This window comes from Microcaecilia unicolor, chromosome 1 (genome assembly GCF_901765095.1).
Source record: "Microcaecilia unicolor chromosome 1, aMicUni1.1, whole genome shotgun sequence".
NCBI lineage: Eukaryota > Metazoa > Chordata > Amphibia > Gymnophiona > Siphonopidae > Microcaecilia > Microcaecilia unicolor.
In genome coordinates, this window is record NC_044031.1 from 303,259,436 (window position 1) to 303,280,395 (window position 20,960).

At 46.8% G+C, this 20,960-nt stretch overlaps 1 pseudogene; it reads left to right on the forward strand.

The window, feature by feature from the left end:
• The window catches only part of LOC115476804, a 324,007-nt pseudogene that overhangs the window by 128,217 nt on the left and 174,830 nt on the right, over positions 1–20,960 (forward strand).

The following is a 20,960-nucleotide window of genomic DNA, read 5'->3' on the forward strand; positions in this document are numbered from 1 at the left end:
GACCAGATGACCCCCCCTTACTCCCTCAGTGGTCACAAACCCCCTCCCATCCCCCCCAAAATATGGTTAAAAACATTAATTGCCAGCCTCAGATGTTATACTAAGGTCCATTAGAGTAGCTTTCAGGTCCCTGGAGTAGGCTAGTGGTGGGTGCTGTGCACTGCAGACAGGTGGACCCAGGCCCATACCTCCTCCTACCTGTTACACTTGTGGCAAAAAATGTGATTCCTCCAGTACTCACCAAAAACCCACTGTACCCACACATAGATGTCCCCTTCACCCATAAGGGCTATAGTAGTGGCTTAAATTTGGGATTTGTAGGTTTTGGGGGTCTTAGCAGACGAGATAAGGGAGGTTGGGTGAGATGTATACCTGGGAGCATTTATTTGAAGTCCACTGCTGTGCCCCCTAGGGTGCCCCATTGTTCTCGTGGGATGTCTGTGTGGCCAGTCTACTAAAAATGTTGGCTCGTCCTACATTCCAGTGGCTTGATCTTGTGCATTTTTCACTTGGACTTTTGTTCTCTGTGAGCCACACAATAAATCTTTTTAAAGTACCAAGTTTACTTTTCTTGCTTTCTGGAGTCAGCGGTCCATTTCCCACCATCCTTTTGCCTCTGCTGTACCCCATGGGAATTCAGAGTTCCATATCATCAAGCTGATCAATCCATAGACTGGTTGTGTCCATCTACCAGCAGGTGGAGATAGAGAGCAAACTTTTGCCTCCCTATATGTGGTCATGTGCTGCCGGAAACTCCTCAGTATGTTCTCTATCTCAGCAGGTGGTGGTCACACACAGCAGCAGCTCTGGCTAGGCCTCCAAGCCTAATCCTTAGGTTTTGTTGAGGCCTGGGGTTGAGGGCTCTTTTGAGCAAGTGCAAACCTGGTGGTGCCAGGTCCCTCCTTTTCTCCCCCCTCCCGCTGGCTCCGTTTAAAAAAAAAAAAAAAAAAAATTTTAAACGTCTTTAAAGGCGTTTAATTCGACGTTTCTTTATACGTTCATTGCAGCTACTCACTGGGACACCAGTTCGTTACAGCTCGGAGCGGCAAGCAGGTAATTTTACCTTTTTATAGCGGGCAGGGGGTTCCCCGATTCTTCTCCTCGTGGCATATGGCGTCGGAGGGCGAGGGCGCAAAGGGTCGCTCCCCGGATCGCTGGAGCGCTTCTAGAGGGGATGCGGGGGTTTTACAACCTGATTCGCCCTTGATGGGTGACAGTTTAGTGACCGATGAATGTCCCGGTCGTTCCTCCGGCGTGGCGGTTTTTTCCCGCCATAAACACCCATCCCCCGCTCCTCGCCTCCGCCATCTTGGCCGGCCACGCGGCTCGGACGGCTTCTTCGTGGGCCCCCCTTGAGGTTGGAGACATTAATGCCATGAACGCCCTTAATTTGGGCGACGGCACAAGCGGCTAAAGTTAAGCGCCGTTCTTCCTGCGCGGCTCCTTCGCGGAGTTTCGCGCCGGACGCCATTTTGGATGCGCAGCATGTCTCTCCCCCGCTATTGCGAGCGCCGGTTGAGAGTGCGTCTAGGGCTGTTGCCCAGGCTGCGGAAGTGCACAGTCTGGGGGGTTTCTCCCCGAGTTTGTTTTGCTGCTGCATCAGGCTTTCCTCATGCAAAACGCTGCCCCTGCTCCCTCTTCTGATAAAGAGGTTGAGGTTCCCAGAGGTAAACGCCCTCGGGTTGATTTCCAGGCCTTGGAGGACTTTGTCTCCTCCGATGTAGATGAGGGCAGCGTGTCTGAGGTCTCCCAACGGTCCTTTGCGGATTCCTTGGAGGAGATAGATCCCCGCTCGGATGGAGCGGATGACCCCTCTGTAGCGCGGTTTTTTAGCCCAGAGGATTTGCCCAACCTGTTTTTACAGGCCATGGACACTTTGAAGATTTCCTCTCCGGAGGACGTCTCTCCCTCAGCCCCTGTTGGCTCTGCCATTATGCTGGGGACGAAGCGCCCGCCTAGATCCTTCCACGTGCATGATGCCATGCACACCTTAATTGCGGCTCAATGGGATGTCCCGGAAACGAGCCTTAAAGTGGCTAGGGCTATGTCCCGCCTCTATCCTTTGGCTGTGAGTGAACGTGAGGCCTATCTGTGGCCTACCGTGGATTCTTTAATCACTGCGGTGACTAAGAAAACGGCGTTGCCGGTGGAAGGTGGCACGGCCCTAAAGGACGCCCAAGACAGAAGATTGGAGGCGGCCTTAAGGTCGTCCTTTGAGGCAGCTGCTTTAAGTTTGCAGGCCTCAGTTTGCGGCTCCTATGTGGCCAGGGCGTGCCTGACTATGGTGCAGCGGGCTTCCCCCTCGGATCTTTCCTTGAGGGCTGATTGGCCGGCCCTGGAATCGGGCTTAGCCTATTTGGCAGACTTGCTGTATGATGTCTTGAGAGCCTCAGCTAAAGGCATGGCTCAGACAGTCTCTGCGCGGCGGTGGCTTTGGCTGAAACATTGGTCTGCTGACCACGCCTCTAAATCCCGCCTGGCTAGATTGCCTTTTAAAGGCAAGCTGCTCTTTGGGGTCGAGCTGGACAAAATCGTGACCGATCTCGGCACGTCTAAGGGCAAGAAATTACCAGAGGTCAGGGCTCGGGCTAGTACTCGTCCCGGTACCTCCAGAGGACGGTTGCTGGAAGCCCGTCGGTACCGCCCGGGCAAGTCGGGTTCCTCTGCCCCCTCTTCCTTCAAGAGGAATTTCTCCCCCAAGCAGCATTCCTTTCGCAGAGACCGCCGTCCCGGAGGTGCTCCCTCCGGTCCTCCCCCAGGGTCTCGTACCCAATGACGGGGCCTTGGTCCACGCCCCAGTGCAGATTGGAGGACGGCTGTCCTCGTTTCTGGGCGAGTGGACCACTATAACTTCAGACGCGTGGGTGCTGGAAGTCATCAGAGACGGCTACAAGCTAGAGTTCTGCCAACCCTTAAGAGATGGGTTTGTACTCTCTCCCTGCAAGTCTCCGGTCAAGCTGTGGCAGTGCAGCAGACCTTGGACAACCTGATCCGCCTGGGTGCGGTCGTTCCGGTGCCAAAAAATCAGATTGGCAAGGGACGTTACTCCATTTACTTTGTGGTTCCAAAGAAAGGAGGTTCTGTCCGGCCTATCCTCGACCTCAAAGGGGTCAATCGGGCCTGGAAAGTGAGGCACTTTCGCATGGAGACTCTCCGCTCTGTTATAGCGGCAGTGAAGGCAGGAGAGTTCTTGGCTTCCTTGGACATCAAGGAAGCGTACCTGCATATTCCCATCTGGCCTCCTCTCCAACGCTTTCTGCGTTTTTCAGTCCTGAGACGACACTTCCAGTTCAGAGCCCTCCCTTTCGGGTTGGCTACTGCTCCGCGGACATTTTCCAAAGTAATGGGGGTCATAGCGGCCTTCCTGCTAAAGGAAGGAGTACAAGTCCATCCTTATCTGGACGACTGGTTGATCCGAGCCCCCTCTTATGCAGAGTGCGGCAAAGCTATGGACCGGGTAGTTGCTCTTGTGAGCTCCCTGGGATGGATCATCAACTGGAAGAAGAGCCAGCTGCGCCCGACTCAGTCCCTGGAGTATCTGGGAGTTCGATTCGACACCCAAGTGGGCAGAGTGTTCCTGCCAGACAATCGGATTGTCAAGCTTCAGGCTCAGGTGGACTAGTTCCTAGTAGCCTCTCCTATTCGGGCTTGGGACTACGTGCAGCTGTTGGGCTCTATGACGGCCACGATGGAAGTAGTGCCCTGGGCCAGGGCTCATATGAGACCACTACAGCTATCTCTGCTGCTGCGCTGGACTCCGATGTCGGAGGATTATGCTGTGCGCCTTCCCGTGGACCCAGCAGTGCGCAAGGCGCTGAGCTGGTGGACGCAGACAGACAAGTTGTCTGCAGGATTGCCTCTGGTGACCCCGGAGTGGATTGTCGTCACGACAGACGCCTCTTTGATGGGCTGGGGAGCCCACTGCTTGGGAAGGACAGCGCAGGGGCTCTAGTCTCCTGCAGAGGCAAGTGGTCTATCAACCTCCTGGAACTCAGAGCCATTCGGTTGGTGTTATTGGAGTTCATCCCGGTACTGGTGTTGTAGCCTGTACGGGTCCTGTCGGACAATGCCACGGCTGTGGCCTATATCAACCGCCAGGGAGGTACCAAGAGCGCCCCCCTAGCCAAGGAGGCTATGAGTCTTTGCCAGTGGGCGGAAGCGAACCTGGAGCAGCTTCCAGCGGCCCACATTGCCGGAGTCATGAATGTCAAGGCGGACTTTCTCAGTCGCCATACCTTGGAGCCCGGAGAGTGGCAACTATCTGCTCAGGCGTTCTTGGACATCACGAAGCGCTGGGGCCAGCCGAGCCTAGATCTGATGGCGTCATCGGCCAATTGCCAAGTGCCGCGCTTTTTCAGCAGAGGACGGGACCCTCGATCCCTGGGAGTAGATGCTCTTCTCCAACAGTGGCCGACACAAGAGCTCCTCTATGTGTTCCCGCCCTGGCCCATGTTGGGCAGGGTGCTAGACCGGGTGGCAAAGCATCCCGGCAGGGTAATCCTGGTGGGTCCGGATTGGCCCAGACGTCCCTGGTATGCGGACTTGATCAGGCTCTCAGTCGACGATCCTCTGCGGCTGTCAGTGGAGCAGGGCCGGTTACATCAGGGGCCCGTGGTGATGGAGGATCCCTCTCCCTTTGGTCTTACGGCCTGGCTATTGAGCGGCAGCGTCTGAGGAAGAAGGGCTTCTCAGACAAGGTCATCGCCACTATGCTGAGAGCGAGGAAACGCTCTACTTCTACTGCTTACGCCAGGGTTTGGCGTATCTTTGCAGCATGGTGTGAAGCAGGCTCACTTTCTCCCTTCACTGCTCCAATTTCTTCAGTGTTGGCGTTCCTGCAAGAAGGTCTGGAGAAAGGCCTGTCGCTCAGTTCCCTTAAAGTCCAGGTAGCGGCTCTGGCTTGCTTCAGGGGCCGCCTGAAGGGTGCTTCCCTGGCTTCGCAGCCAGATGTGGTGCGCTTTCTCAAGGGAGTTAATCACCTGCGCCCTCCTCTGCACTCAGTGGTGCCTGCGTGGAATCTCAACCTGGTGCTAAGAGCATTGCAGAAGCCGCCTTTTGAACCCTTGTCGAGGGCATCTCTGAAAGACCTGACGTTGAAAGCAGTCTTTTTGGTGGCTATCCCTTCAGCCAGAAGAGTTTCCGAGCTCCAGGCGCTCTCATGTCGAGAGCCTTTTCTGCAGTTCACTGAGGCAGGAGTGTCTATTCGCACAGTGCCTTCCTTCCTGCCCAAGATTGTTTCTCGCTTCCATGTGAATCAGCAGCTCTGTCTCCCTTCCTTTCGTAGGGAGGACTACCCAGAGGAGTACTCTGCTCTTAAATATCTGGATGTGAGACGAGTCATCTTCAGATACTTGGAAGTGACCAATGATTTCCGGAAATCGGATCATCGGTTTGTCCTGTTTGCAGGTCCTCGTAAGGGTCTGCAGGCTGCTAAGCCTACAGTGGCAAGATGGGTCAAGGAAGCCATTGCAGCGGCTTATGTGGCCGCGGGGAAGGTGCCGCCTATCCAGCTGAAGGCTCACTCCACGAGAGCTCAGGCGGCCTCGATGGCAGAGGCCGGATCCGTCTCCTTGGAGGAGATATGCAAGGCGGCAACTTGGGCTTCGGCTCATACATTCTCCAAGCATTACCGTTTGACTGTGGCTGCACGGGCGGAGGCCCGGTTTGGAGCTTCAGTGTTGAGGTCAGGGATTTCAATGTCCCGCCCTGGGTGAGTACTGCTTCGGTACATCCCACCAGTCTATGGATTGATCAGCTTGATGATATGGAAGGTAAAATTATGTATAATCATACCTGATAATTTTCTTTCCATTAATCATAGCTGATCAATCCATAGCCCCTCCCAGATATCTGTTCTGTTTTTATTCTGGTTGCATTTCAGGTTCAAGTTTAGTCTTCAGTTATTTCAGAAAGACTTCGTGTTCAAGTTCTTTCACTTGGATTCTTCAAGAGTTGAGACGAGTTTGTGTTACAGTGAGCTGCTGCATTCCTCTCCCCTCCGTTTTACGGGGCTGGATTGAGACATAAATTCTGCCGGCACTCCCTCCCGCTTCGTGCGGCTGTAGGGCAGCTTTGTACCCCTCCCGCTTCGGCGGTGTTAGGGTCAGTCAGCTCCTCCCGCGGTTGCGGTTGCAGGATAAGCCAGATCCCCCCGCATCGGCGGGTGTGGTGTCCCTCCCCCGCTCCGCGGGGATGAGCTGGACGGATTCCCCTCCCCCACTTGTGTGGGGATGAGCTGGGTTAATTCCCCTCCCCCGTTTCGGCGGTGGTGAGCTGGGCAGAGTGTCCCTTCGTGGGTGTAATTCTCTAAGTGCTGAGTCCTGCGGATGGAGCTTTGATATCGACATACTGAGGAGTTTCCGGCAGCACATGACCACATATAGGGAGGCAAAAGTTTGCTCTCTATCTCCACCTGCTGGTAGATGGACACAACCAGTCTATGGATTGATCAGCTATGATTAATGGAAAGAAAATTATCAGGTATGATTATACATAATTTTACCTTCTCCACCTGGGTGGATTTCTAGTGGAGCTATACTTCTTAGAACATGCCATCCAAAAAATGTTCAAATTGTGATTATCACTTCATGAACAACACAAGCTCCTTCCACTGCCAGACACTTTGTTTAAAGCCGATGGGTTTTAGTTTGTGGGGTGACTCTATAGGATGGGGAGACCATTAGTCCTGGGCATTTTTATTTGCGGTAACAAGAGCCACCTTTTGGCAGCCCTTGCCCCAGAGCCCGCTTTCAAGCAGACTACAGATACTTTGCAAAATAACACAAACCCCTTCAAAAAGACACTGAAAACCTATACAGGAAAAACTTTCCAAATCATAACAGCCATGACCCACCTATGAAAAGACAGTGTTATAAACCTGCTACTGGGAAACTAGAACAAGTTCGACTGTTATTCGTTCCTACACAGACAGTACATTTTAGCATAATCCTTCACCTCAGTCAGACTTGCAGAACACGGACAGACCCTCACCACAAAAAACATGCAGACAAAAACTGAATTGGAGACCCCCAAATAAGTCAGACTGTATAAGCAGTGAAAGTATAGGTAAAAGAGAAACAGAAAAGCATTTTCTCTGTACTCTGTTAAATACAAAAATAGAAAAGATGTACATTTCCCAAAGCAGAGACATACCAATCCTTAAAAAGTGTTAAATAAGAAAGTTTTGGAACAGCAACAGGCAGTGTATGTAGAATGCTGCCGGGGACCAACAGAAGACCACTTTTAAAGTACACTTGGTGGCGAGGAGTCACGTGATGTGCTAGAGGGAGCAGGACATGCGCTTCGCTCTCTCTGAGGAAACTGGGCCCATACCTTGAATTTGACCCGATTATCTGAGCCGCAATAACTCCGTTTTTACCTGGGGAAGAGGAGACCCAATGGACAAATTTGTAGAATCCTCCCCGAAATCCATGGTGAGCAGAAGTACCAAGCGAGAGAAGGAAAAACCTCGCTTGGTCGACGAACCGGCGGATCTTAAAGGGCCGCTGAGCGGGAGCGCGGGGTTCACAAAAGAACAGCTGGCTCAATTTACCGCTGCGGTAGACACAGCCATGGAACCGCGCTTGGAAAAACTCTCGAACCAGCTCTCCTCCTTTGAAGCAGCTCAACAAGACCTCGCTCGCCGTCCGGGGAGCTAGAGCAAAAGGTCTCCGATTTAGAAGACACAGCAGTTGCAACTTCCCCAGAGCTGGAGCTCCAATCAACAATCGCTTCCCTCTCAGCCAAAATCGATGACCTAGAAAATAGGTTGCGGAGATCTAACCTAAGTCTAATAGGAATCCCGGAGACGGTGGGGGATAGAGTACTATCTATCGAGCTGGAGACATGGTTGAAAAGCGAATTTGCACTCTCTGACCACGCGGGGACATTAAGCTTGGAAAGGGCTCACAGAATCAGAAGGCCCCAAGATGGCCGCGCTACGCCGCGCACGGTGATCATCAAAATTCACAGTTATCTTCATAAAATTGAAATTTTGAATGGCTACCGTCTGAAACGAGAAGCCACGAAGTTCAAAGGAAGCGCAGTTAGAATCTACCAAGATTACTCCGCTGCACTGCAAGAGAAACGGAAAGCTTTTACTCCCACGTGCAGTCGCCTACATGATTTAAATATCCAGTTTACGTTGATATACCCCACTGTCTTAAAGATCAAACTGAATGGTAACTGGAATTCTTTTTCCTCATCCTCAGCGGCCAGAGAATTCGTGGGGGGCCTTGAGCGCCCTGGAAACAACAATCAAGAGGAGCTCCCCAGGGGATGAACTGTATTGACTGAGGTTATCAGTGTTACCAGGCTTGTACCTGTGGGGTGTGCGGGTCTGATGGGTGATTGCACGGCGATGTTTATACATAGTAAAAGGGTCTAATGTTGTTGTTCATTGGGGCACGGTTTCCTTAACATTTAAGTGATTCCACAGTTGTGTGTTAAAGGGGGGTTGGGGAAGAGGGGGGGAAGGGAGGGGAGAAGATAGGGTGAGGGGGGAACAGGGTAGTAAGGGGGGAAAGGGGAGTGGGTGGGCTCTAGGTTATGGGGGGAGGGGGAGAGAAAGGAGGAGGGTTCTTTGGATTTATGATAGTGCAGTGGGAGTGAGTGGGCGTGATGACATTGGGTGGCAGCGCTTGCGGACTTTGGGGAACAGGGGAAGCCCCCTGCTCTGAACGGAGATTGGATCCCCCGGGGAGAGGGGCTGGCTCCTGGGGGTGGCCAATGTAGCGGATTTGACAACGTAATTAATGTATCAAATATAACTGGCTGACCAATCCCAGATAAAAATTTTGTCCTGGAATGCCTCTGGGATCACATCCCCGGTGAAACGTTATAAGATCTTGTCCCAGTTGAGGCGCAAGGGCGCCACCATAGCATGTCTCAAAGAGACTAAACTCAGCTGATACAGAACACCAAAAACTCAAACAACAGTGGGTGGGCGAGTGTTTCTTCTCCTCTTCCGGGTGTAGGAAAAGTGGAGTGGCCATACTAATAAAAAAGGGACTTCCCTGCCAGTCCAGATTAATCTTATAAAGATTCAGAGGGTCACATAGTACTATTACAGATTAACTATCAGGGGCAGAAATTTTATCTGTGCGCAGTGTACGGCCCCAATGATTACAAGCCTAGTTTCTTTCATCCACTCACTACATTGGGCCTACAACACACAGACGCCCCTTGGAGTTGGGTGGGGGACTTCAACCAAGTACTTAACCCAGCATTAGATAGGTCCTCCCCCAGTGCAATTCCGGGGCTGGGGAGCGGGAAGGGAATCTCAGCCCTTTGCAATCATCTCCATTTGGTGGATCAATTGCGGGTGCATAACCGCACTACTAGAGACTATACCCATCAGTCTAAGGTCCACCAATCCTGGTCGAGAATTGACTACATTTTCATCTCCCAGGCTTGGTTTTTCAAGGTTAGGAAAGCTGAGATGGGCCCGATGGCAACATCGGATCATGTCATGATGTGGCTGGTTCTGGATCTGGCGGTGGGTATACCTGGGGCTAGACCTTGGAGATTCCCCTCATACCTATATCAGGACAAACAATTCAGAGAACATATGCAGGCAAAGTGGCAATTTTATATAGACACCATTGCTGACTCGTGTGACTCCTCCATCATATTTTGGGAGGCTTCCAAGGCTGTCATGCGAGGGGAGGTGATCACTTATCTGAGCACCAGGGCCAAGAGATTAGCCTCCGGGGTGCTGCGACTAGAGGGGGAGTATAAATTAGCAAAGAAAAGATACATCTCACACCCCTCTAGAGCAAATAAAGTCAGGATGGACGCTGCCTTACTCACTCTTACATGATCAGGCTCAGAGACACTTATTAGCTGGTCGACTAAAGTTTCAACGTTTTGGTAACAAGGCAGGAAAACTAGCACGGGTAGCAAGGTCGAGCGCACCATGCCAGTTTATCCCCACGATAGTTAGCCAGAATGGGGCACGGGTTTCCACACCACAAGGTATTCTAGATGGGTTCCAAACCTTCTTTGAGGGTATGTACGCTACAGGCGATCGTGAATTTGGGCCCTCAACATGGGATTACCTAGAAGAAGCAGGAATGCTTAAATTGAGGGCAAAAGCACAACAAGCATTGTCAGCCCCAATTCAAGGGAAAGAGGTGCAAAAAGTCATCAAAACTCTGACGTTGGGCTCTGCCCCGGGGACAGATGGGTTCTCTAATGAATACTTTAAAATTTTGGCACCCCAGTTGTGTGGTCCACTGGTGGCTTACTACGACACGGTAATAGAAAGGGGGTTCTTTTCAAGGGGGGAGAACGAAGCCCTCATTACCCTGATTCCCAAACCCAGTAAGCTGGCAGACCAGATGGAATCTCACAGGCCCTTATCCCTACTTAACGTGGATATAAAAATCTTAGCTAGGGTATTGGCGGACAGGCTGGCAAACTATATTCCATCTTTAGTGGGGGAACACCAGGTTGGGTTCGTAAGGGGCCGACACGCAGTTACCCACGTGTGGAAGGTATTGTTAGCGACGGCTTATGCCAAGTCACTGGTGACCCCTTGTTGCTGGTGAGCCTGGACGCGGCCAAGGCCTTCGACAAGGTCAACTGGGACTATCTATTTCAAGTCCCAGAATACATTGGGGTGGGGGGCTGGTTCTTGGCTGCCCTTGGAACACTTTATAAGGGCACCATGGCTAGGGTACTGGTTAATGGGCTCCATTCGGATCCCTTTGCGGTGGTGAGGGGCACTAGACAGGGGTGCCCTCTCCCTCCATTTCTGTTTTTACTGTATCTCGAACCCCTCTTGCGCACTATCCTAAAAGACCCCAACATTAAAGGAGTGGCACTCAATGGGATCGAGATAAGGGTGCTGGCTTTTGCGGACGACCTATTCTTGACCCTCGCGCAACCTGCCCTCTCGGTCCCCCATTTGCTGGAGGTCATAGATGACTTTAGTTGTTTTTCGGGGCTAACACTAAATCTACAAAAATCGGTAGCGCTACCGATTCAGTCGGCGGTAAGAGAGGACTGGGTGGGAGATTTCCCATTCCAGTGGGCTGAGGGGGCAGTCCGCTACCTGGGTGTGTTAATTCCATCGGACCTTGCCCGTTTATACTCAGTAAACTTAGGGCCCCTGAAGGATAGCCTGTCCCCACTCTGCAGGGGTGGAGGGGGCTGCCAATTTCTCTACAAGGCCGTATAGCTCTATATAACATGATATTGTTCCCCAGGTGGACATATATTTTGCAGATGATCCCGCTTATCTTGGGTTACAAAGAGGACAAATGGTTACAGAAGCAACTTAATGGGTTTTTATGGCAAGGGAAGAGAGCACGCATTGGGATTAAAAAACTAATGTGGCCCAGGGAGAACGGGGGACTGGGGCTTTTAGATTTGGGACTGCTATCTATAGCAAGCTGCTTGCGTCACTTATCGGACTGGTTTCAATCAACTGAATACTTTTCATGTACAAGGATTGAAACTACCCTGATGGAGGCCCTTAACTTTTGTAAATAATTTAGGGGGGTCTAGAACCCCTCAAGAAGGCTAAAGTGACCTTAATCTGACTCCATCTCTAAATAGCACTAGTACTGGGGTAATCAGAGGGTTGTGAAGTTCTAAGAGAAATTGCCACTAAGAGAATTGTTAGGTGTAAGGAAAAAGATACCAGCCTTATGACAAACTGGATTTAGATTACAAGTTATACAATGCAGTGAAAGATAGCCTGAAGCAGCAAAAGCATTTGTACTTACAGCCTTTCATCATTAAGTTAAGCCCACAAATCATCATTTGGAATGAAGAGTTTATTTGCACATCAGACTTTAATCAGGTACATTCATCAGACAGATTCTGGGTTTAATTGGACAGAGCCCTGCCCTCCTTCAAATGCGTTGGGGATATGTTCCAACTCTCTGTCTAAATCTCACCCCTTTTATAGTAGTTTGTCTGAATAGGAGTCTATGGCAGGACACTTTTTGCTTAATATTGCACAACCTCTGTGGTGTCCATCTGTGCTTCCGTTTTTGTAAACAACTTGTTCCCTAATACTAAAATTATCTGTTCTAGCTCTTGCAAAATATTGTGCAACTTCCTCTTTTGTCAACATGTGGTTTTTTTTTTCTTCTGCCAGAACATCTTGTTTTTAGCATATCAGTTTCACTTCCTCTTTTCTATCATCTTATGATATGTGTGCCATAATATGGAAAATAAGCCCCATTTTAAGAACAACATTTTATCCCTCTTACCCATTATTCGTTCATTATAGGTGCCATATTCAATTAGAAAGTTATACCTGGTTGTGTTAAGACTCATTGTTCAGACCTGCTTTTTGCAGATTCTTAACTTGCAGGAAAAGCAAGTCCTTGCTCAGCCAGTCATAGATTTTTAAACCTAGCTGGTATTTTTACAGCCTGAGTCCTAAATCTGGCCTTCCACCCTTCCGGTGGGCATCCAGTGAGGGCTTCTTGCTGTAGTATAATTATACATTCCCCACTTGTCACCCCCTCTGAGGAGGGGTGACACAAAGCTCGTCAAGCTCGTCATCATCCATTCCAGAAGGTGGTAAGCTATCAAACGAGAGGGGGAGTTTTGGTCTTACAAATTGTTAGAAGGTATGGTGCAAGATAGGAAACTTCATTCTCAGGTGATATATTATTTGGGCATATGGAATTCCCTTTATATTACCCAATCCCTTGGGCCTTAATCTTGATGTTACCCCTCTTAAGGCTAACTCAAACCTGTAGTGAGAGAGGTTTTATGAATGGGACAAATCCATGAGTTCATCTGCAAAATCTCATGAAGTATAGGTATGTGGGTAATAGCAATTTAAGGTGGATCATACTAATAAATACTTTCAGGTCTTGCTATGACTTCTATTGTATCTGTTGCATAGTACATGGGGAGATAATCTAATGTATCTATCTCAGTGGTCCTCGGAAGGAACAGTGGTTTTGATTAAGCATTGTTATGGTGGCTCAACAAATATATGCTTAGTACTCAGATTGCAGGCTGTTTTAGGTTGTAGGTATTCAGAATCCTTAAACAGGTCGGAATTCTTGGACCCTACTATTACTCATCATTAGCATCCAATCATGAGCACTAAAAAGTGGATAACAAGTATGAGGTTGCCTTATACAGCAAAAATGGTCAATCCTAGGAAAATGTATATTAACCAAGGTCATGCATGGATCTGGACATATGCATAATGACCTGGAAGTATGGGAAGCATTTTATATATCCGTTACCCCACTTGGAGCTTAGTCAAACCTACAGAAAGACATGCAGCTTAAGTAAGCCTACACCAAAGTTAAACAATTGCATAACTGGTTGATACTAACAGGGTTTACACCTACATTATGATATCAGAGCCAGTATTAGGGTTTGATGTTACCCTTGTATCTGAGCAATATCAACTTCAATTTAAATTAAACTCTTAGAAAAACAATCAGAACAATACAGGAAATATTAGGAAAATAAAAATAAAACCTTTTCATTATATAGACAGGATTACTGCTAAACTGAAAATAAAACAAAATATGAATCTATAATGTCCATAAACGGCAACAGTAATTCTCAAATTAAGTATCAGTTCTAAAGTCTCTTTCATCGTTCATGGTTGAGGCGGTGGAAGCGCTGAAGAATCTGGAAGATCTAACAGGGCTGGATTTTCAGGCTGGCTTGCTGAAGGAAGTGACTGGTCTTAAGATGGTTAGGCTGGTAACATCTGGTTCTGCGGCTGAGTAAACACGTATATCTTGCACATGGACCCAAGACTTGTGGTCCAGTAGTTTGCAAGGTGTAAAGATTATTGCCACAACCTTGGGGGATCTAACATCATTTGGGCCTGGATAGATCTTGAAGACGTACTTGTGGTGTACAAACTTGGATCTTTCCATGTCTTTATTCTAGGCATGCACAATCATAATTAGTCCATTAAGAGTCAGAGGCTGGCAAAGGAATAAGCAAAATAACTGTATCTTAATACTAGGAATTGGGATTTGCATAATATATCCCCACTTCTGGCTTGCATAATGTGCAAGACAGATAGGTAATTATTATGATGAGATGATCAAATAACAATGGTAAAGTATATGGGACAAAAGAAAAGAGTACAAATTAAAATTTAGAGATGATGTTGATTGTTCAAGTTATTGAGGTATGGAGGGTTAGGATTATAGTGCACAAAAATAGTCAATGCATTGAAATCGATCGCCAATAGGTATGGAATCTTCACCTGCGATGACTAACATTCACCAAGGGTTGGGCCCTCAGCTGCAGGAGGCCAGCAGGACTTACGGGCTAGATGAGTCAGAAAGAAGGGTAGAGGCCAAAGCTTCTTGCAACTCCAGTAAGTGGAGAGCCTATCTCTTTCGCTCATGGACCAATCGATGTATCTGTTGAAACTCACACTCAATAATGTCTCGTATCTCACACCGGGTAATGTTGGGGTCTGTGCATCTGTCCTTTATGCTAGCGATTCTTTGCTGCAATATAGCCTTCAGATCAGATATATTATCGGGTAGCTCTTGTTTGCTAGCAGTCGTCTCCTCGGTGAGGGACGTCAACGGAATTCCTGTATCCATCTGGGGAAAGGCAAAACTTAAACAGTGCTATTTATGTGGTTAATTTATTGGAAGTAATCATAATGGTAGCGGGAGTCATGAAGAACTATTGCGTAAATACAAGAATTAGACAAGGGGTTAGGAGGCGGGTCGTGGGTATAAATGGGGGCCAGGAAGGAGGCATGGTAAGAAACAAAGTATCGAGAATAAAAAAAATTAAAAAAAAAAAAAAATTAAAAAAAGATTAAAATATTAAAAAAAAAGCACCCTGAAGGGTGTAAGATAAAAATAGGCTTAAAAGAAAAATAAAAATAAAACAAAATATGATATATCTGAATTGTAACAAGGCATATTCAGATGGCAATGCAAGAAAAAGGTTCCTTGAAAAAGACAAATGAAAAAAAACATTCAAAAGTTATTGACCTTCACATAGAGTTTAAGTAACCCTTTTTCAATCAGACAAAGAAGTAGGAAGAAGCATATCGCTTCAAGACAAAATCACCACGTGGCAAGAGTTAGTTGAAGCAAGGTGTTAGTTAAATACACAAAGCATACTGTTTTAAATAGAAAGGAATCAGAAAGTTGAATGCATAATTTTCCTTATTTATGACTGAAAGCTTCACCAATTCTCAATTCAAGAATACTACAAAATCTATGATCAGCGCAAAATGTTCCCCCAAATGGCCAGTTCAAGGGAACATTTCTCGCATTTATTCCATAAAACGGATAATGGTTATTAAATATTGCTTCTTTCTTAGACAAGGAAATAATGAAAAGCTTTCAGATATCACACATACCATAGAGAGATTTCAAAAATGAAGGCTTTATATTCATGAAAAAACTAAAGAAGTGAATGTAAACAGCGTAACAGTTAAAGCAGAAAACATTTTAACAATGAGCAATACACAGCTTTTATTTAAAAGGGATCCCGTATAAAGTAAAATGGCATAAATAAGTCAGTACAGGTATATATATAAAATGAACATCCTTCGGGGATCGCTCATCCCTGCAGTTGATAAGAACTCCCCAGGGAAGGTATGCATAAAAGCAAATAAATAAATAAATAACTTGCTGACTTAGTTAGGTCATTTGTATGGTACCATAAATATACACTTGCTATTAAACCTAGAGGAATATAAAATAAAGACATGTTACCTGTAATGGAAACAGAAACATCAAACCAACACATATACAGAGAAATGGTTACCGGATACTAAATGAGGAGCCGAGTAGTTTTGAGTAACTGAGAGCAACAAAATCAAATCGTGTTCGGATTACGCCTAGTCATTATGGGGTGGGTAATATTGATCCCTAAATCTGTGGTCACTGCGGACGGTGTTGATCCGGGTTCCATAAAGGGAATGACTGCCGTTCAGGGGGATTTTGACGGATCTGCGATTTTCTAAATCTATATGGCTGTGTCTGAAGACATTCAGCAGCATAATGACCGTATTGTTGGCAGCGATAACAGAGCACATCAGGATAGCGATCAGGGCTAGGCCAGGAACGATAGTCTCGTTGTCGCCTAGTATCTCCAAGAGGGCCCCTTGGGGGACCTCGCTGGGGTTGAGAGCGACGACCTCTTTCTTCAGGGTAATCAATTCTACGGTCTGGGCGGTAGGGCCGTGGGCCCTGATTTCGGGTGTTATTGTCATAGCGTTGATCAGCATACATAACAATAACAGGGGGAGAAGTGTTAGGAGTATTGGTATTGGTGTCAGAGCTCTTAGAGGCTCTTTTCTCTTTGAGATCTTCAGTCTGTAGCACCTCCAAGTTAGTGTGTACTGTCTTACGATGTTGGGCTTCATTTTGCTTGCTTTTAATAAGTCGTCTGCAATGATGAAGGATGTGTTCACGAATTTAGGCCATTTTTCTAATTGGAGACCCACGGTGTTCTCTAACTTAAGTTTAATTTCTGAAGGTAAGGTTCCCTTCAGTAAATGGTAGAATACTGGGAGGGCATTATCAGAGTCAAATTTTTCCTCTGTTTCTTCCTTATAGAGGTCTTGGAGTCTGAGTAAATAGGCCTCAATAGGCTCTGAATCCATTTCCCATCTTTGGGAAGTGATAACCGAAAAGTCTTTAAGGGTCGGATACATGGTCCGGATTTCCTGGAATACTTTGGTCTGAATTTCTGTCAAAGGGTTGCCATCATACTGAGTATCGGTGGCAAATTTTGCATAGCCCGATTGAGTGAATATGTCAGTGATACTAGCGTGTGGGGTTCTGCCCAAAAGCGCTTTCATGTCTCCAACTGACAGGGTGGTCCCTAGTGTAATGTCCTGAAATTTCTTTAACCATCGGTTACCTCCTAATGTAATATCCGGGAGTTGCAGTATGAGGCTATTTAATTCAACTGCTGAAAGTGGAGTGTACTCCGTATGAGGAACACCACCTGACATTTTATTTAACAAGGGAAAAAGTTTTACTTTTTCAAAGGGTTTAATCAATGAAGATGTAAGGAGATCGATTGATGCGGTTGGGGGAAATTGATTCTCGTACTTTTTCCAAACCTGAAGACCTTGGATTAGGTAGAGGGTTGTTTTCTGATCCCAATGGGGGTCGGGGTGGTCATAAATTAGATCTCTTACAAGTGAAAGCTTGTCAGAACGTAAGGATCCTTCACGTGGGAAGAGAGCGGACTGGGGCTGGAGCGCCTCAGACCATCCTGCGAGATTATCAACCCATGGGTGAACGTAATGCCATGAATTCTCATGCAAAGCCACATATTGGGCAGGTGTGCTAGGCGGACTAGATAGGATAGGGTCTGTACTGATATTCAAACTTGTAGGGTGTGGGGAATTGTCAATAACCGCAAGGCAGCGGCTAGATCCTTCATCAGTAAGATAACTGTGAGGATGGCGCTGTCTAGTATGATGAGAAATAACATCATGTTGTTGAGGAAACTCAGATTTTGGTGCAACAGATACCACGGTGTCCGGGGTATCAGGGTGCGGTTGCGTTGTCAGGGACTTGTGTAAGGAACGAAGTCCTTCTGAAACAAACGCGAGGCCATCTCCCATACTAGCCAATGTGTGATCGTATTGTTCTTCCGAGGGGACTGGGGTATTAGGTAACGTGAAACGAGGTGAATCGTCTGCAAGGGAAGGGATTACTTCACTATCTGAAAAAGAGGAGAAATGGAACATCGGAGGAGGCTCGTTTCGAATATCCTCTATGTCCGATTTTGTGGGGAGTTGTTGTTTTAAAACTTCCCATGCTTCGTCTAATGGGGAGAGTCTAACCTTCGGTCGCTCCTTATTAGCTGGTTTGGCTGGGAGTACCAAGGGACGCATTGGCCGTGCACCTAACGTGTCCCATCTAGGAGGAATAGAACACTGAGGTTCTAGAATGGGCATTGAAGGGTTCACTGGAGCAGGGGGTGGTTTAATGAAACCCCGATCATAGAGTTCCTGACAAATAGCCCGTGTCTGTGTAGCAGGACTACATGGAATGAAACCCATCTGTCGTAATTGAGACAGGATAGACTGTAGGGATTCAGCTGGCAAGGGACCAGTTTGGACAGAAGAGTCCAAAGGTAGTGGTGGAGGTGATGTCTGAGTTGTGTGTCCCATATGTGGGTAGGTAGTCGTTTGGGTGGTCATGTGTGAAGTCAACCCGGATCCTAGGCTAGGGTAGGTGGAGGTCTGGGCAGCTACGTCAATTTGACTGATAGCAGGGTACTGGACGGTGGCCGGAACTGATGGGTTCGGGACACAAGGATATTGCTCAATAATGGGAGGGGGTATCTCCATCTCATAGCCTCCAAGAGTACGATATACATGAGGCGGTGGTGGGGTTAGCGTCTGGGTTGTTGCTTGCATCGTTGGAGCAGAGGTAACAGTGGGTAATTGGGCCGAAATCAGGGCTACTGGTTGGGCCACTGGGATTGTTGAAGGGGTTAAAGGCGTCTGAGTTTGTACTGACCCCTGAGATATTGGAATTGAGTTTTTTTGTGATGAGGGAAGAGATAGATCAACAACACCGGCGATGTGCACGGTAGTAGGTGGGTCAAATATCATAGGAGCAGGAGATACTGCAGGCAGCGGGGGTGTCACTGTCTGAGATCCCTGAGAAATCTGTAGCTGAGGATTTGTGTCAGGTTTATCACAATATCCTGGGGGTATTGGGGTATATCCCACTGCACATGGTAACAACTTGGTAGTACTTGCAGCAGTAGCAGCATCATAAGGTGGTGGAGCTGTAGGTGCTACAGGATCTTGATAGGGGGCTTGATCGGTATCTGACTTACCCAGAGCTCTATCGTGCTGGTTTCGTGCAATAAGTATGAATTTGTTAATGGCAGCTAAATGTTTATCCCTAGATTTTCCCGTTTTGTTGGACTCATTGTAGCAGACCAAGGCTTGGAGTTTGCCCTGATCAAATGAGCCCCTTGATGGCCATTCCAGTCCTTGATCCTTAGCGGACCAAGCGGTATGCCAGGTTTGACATAACCGGGTAAGTTCTTTTCTATCAGCGGGAAAGAAATTAAGGACTCTTTCCAAGGGAGTAGGGGACGAGGAAGTGGGCATAGTGGGATCAGAAATAGGGGGAAGACAATTCACATAGGAACTCATAGAAGAGTGTATTCAATATAATGCAATATCTACAAGTGAGATGGTTCAAATCAAAATGCTGAGGTCTATAACAGGGGCAACTAAACAAAACCATGCACGGGAAATTATCTAAACAAAAGAACATGCATCATGCGTATAACAAAAACACTTATACTCACGCGTCTTCAAGAGCGTCCCATTGGCGGAACCTAAAACATAAATTACTAATTGGCGGAAAGCTCAATGCTTTTGCCGCAGGTTATATTAACAAAGAAATGATAGCCATGAACATGAGAATAGTGCAGGAGTCAGTTGTGTCACTTACTATATATAACCTACTCTAAAAATACTGCCCTCCAGAGTATGCTTCTATAGAAATTGACCATGGGATAACACTCGCCATGAATTTTGACATGGGATAACACTCGCCATGTGATGGGACTACACTCGCCTGGGATCGCACATGGGATAACACTCGCCATGAATTTGGATATGGGATAACACTCGCCATATTGAAAACCCCAAAAGTGGGGGAAGCAAAAACTCCAAAAAAAGATTTTAGCGAACAGCGAAAATAAGTTCTCTAAAATTAAAGGGCAGCGATCTAATTGGTTTTCGCCGGTTAGAAATATGGGAATACACTCGCCATATATGGGAATACACTCGCCATTTTGTCGCTAACCCCCAATAGATGCTTAAATATTCGTCTAGAAGAGAACAAAAATTTAGGGCCCCAGTCAACCTGTCTAAATTTGCAACTAAAGGATTTTAGACGTCTCTGTATATCCCCAGCGCGCATCTGTACCGGTAACTTCTATATGGGCAATAGTCCAATTCAGTGAATGCAGGCCATTCCAAAAATAGAATGGGGTTCTGCTTAAAATCTAATAATTGCGATACCGTCATCCACCTTCGATGGATGTAAGCCCCAGGCATCGATATCAAACCCAATAGTTATAGCGTGACACTGGTATATAAGAAAGTATAGTATGTTCCAGGGAAAAGCCCCTGAAAATTACTATAGAAGTGGTAGAAAAATAGAGAGAAAGACGAAATATTCCAAGGCAAAACAAAACAAATGTAAGCTCTTCGGGGAAGGCACAGTCACAAAAAAGTCATTAGTTGGAACACATTAGCCAGAACTAAAAATGCCAAAGACATCACTTGTCATGCAGCAATGGAAAATAGAATTTTCCATCCAACAAGCCAGTGAAAGGAAACACCGATTTCAACAAAAGGCAAGAAAATGTATATTAACAAAGACATATTAAATATAAGAGAAGCATATAAATCAATAAATTTTGAAACAGGACACCAGAATCGTGGTGTAAAGATGACAAGCTCATACCCATAAATATACACTCAGAAAAGGGACATAAAAATAAAATAAACCCGAATGCAATGGCAGGAAGCTTTTGTGGCTAAACAGGTGAAAGGAAAAAAACAAATTAAAACATGTGATTCTTACACCAAGAACTTCCAATGATACGGCATAAAACATACATACTAGTCAGTGACTGAAATGATATGTCTAAATGATGACAAACAGAACAGCTGCAGCATTAGAAGGAAAGAGAAGGTTGGGTTATAAAGAACCAACAGGAAATAACTGAAGAAGTTAAGCAACGCTGTATTCTCCTGGTACGCAGCCATCATCTTCTCAACCGGAAAGGTAAAACATATTTTATATGCATATCTGTTAAGGTAAAAGCAAAGAAATGCTGCTATATAGTACATAATAGTTCTACTATCATATAAGTTATACAAGGGGTTATCTAACTGTTAATGTAACAATAATCCATTGTAATTTCATGTGACTTTCTGTGTTGCATCCTAGTTCATATCAAACTTGTTATAAAGACTT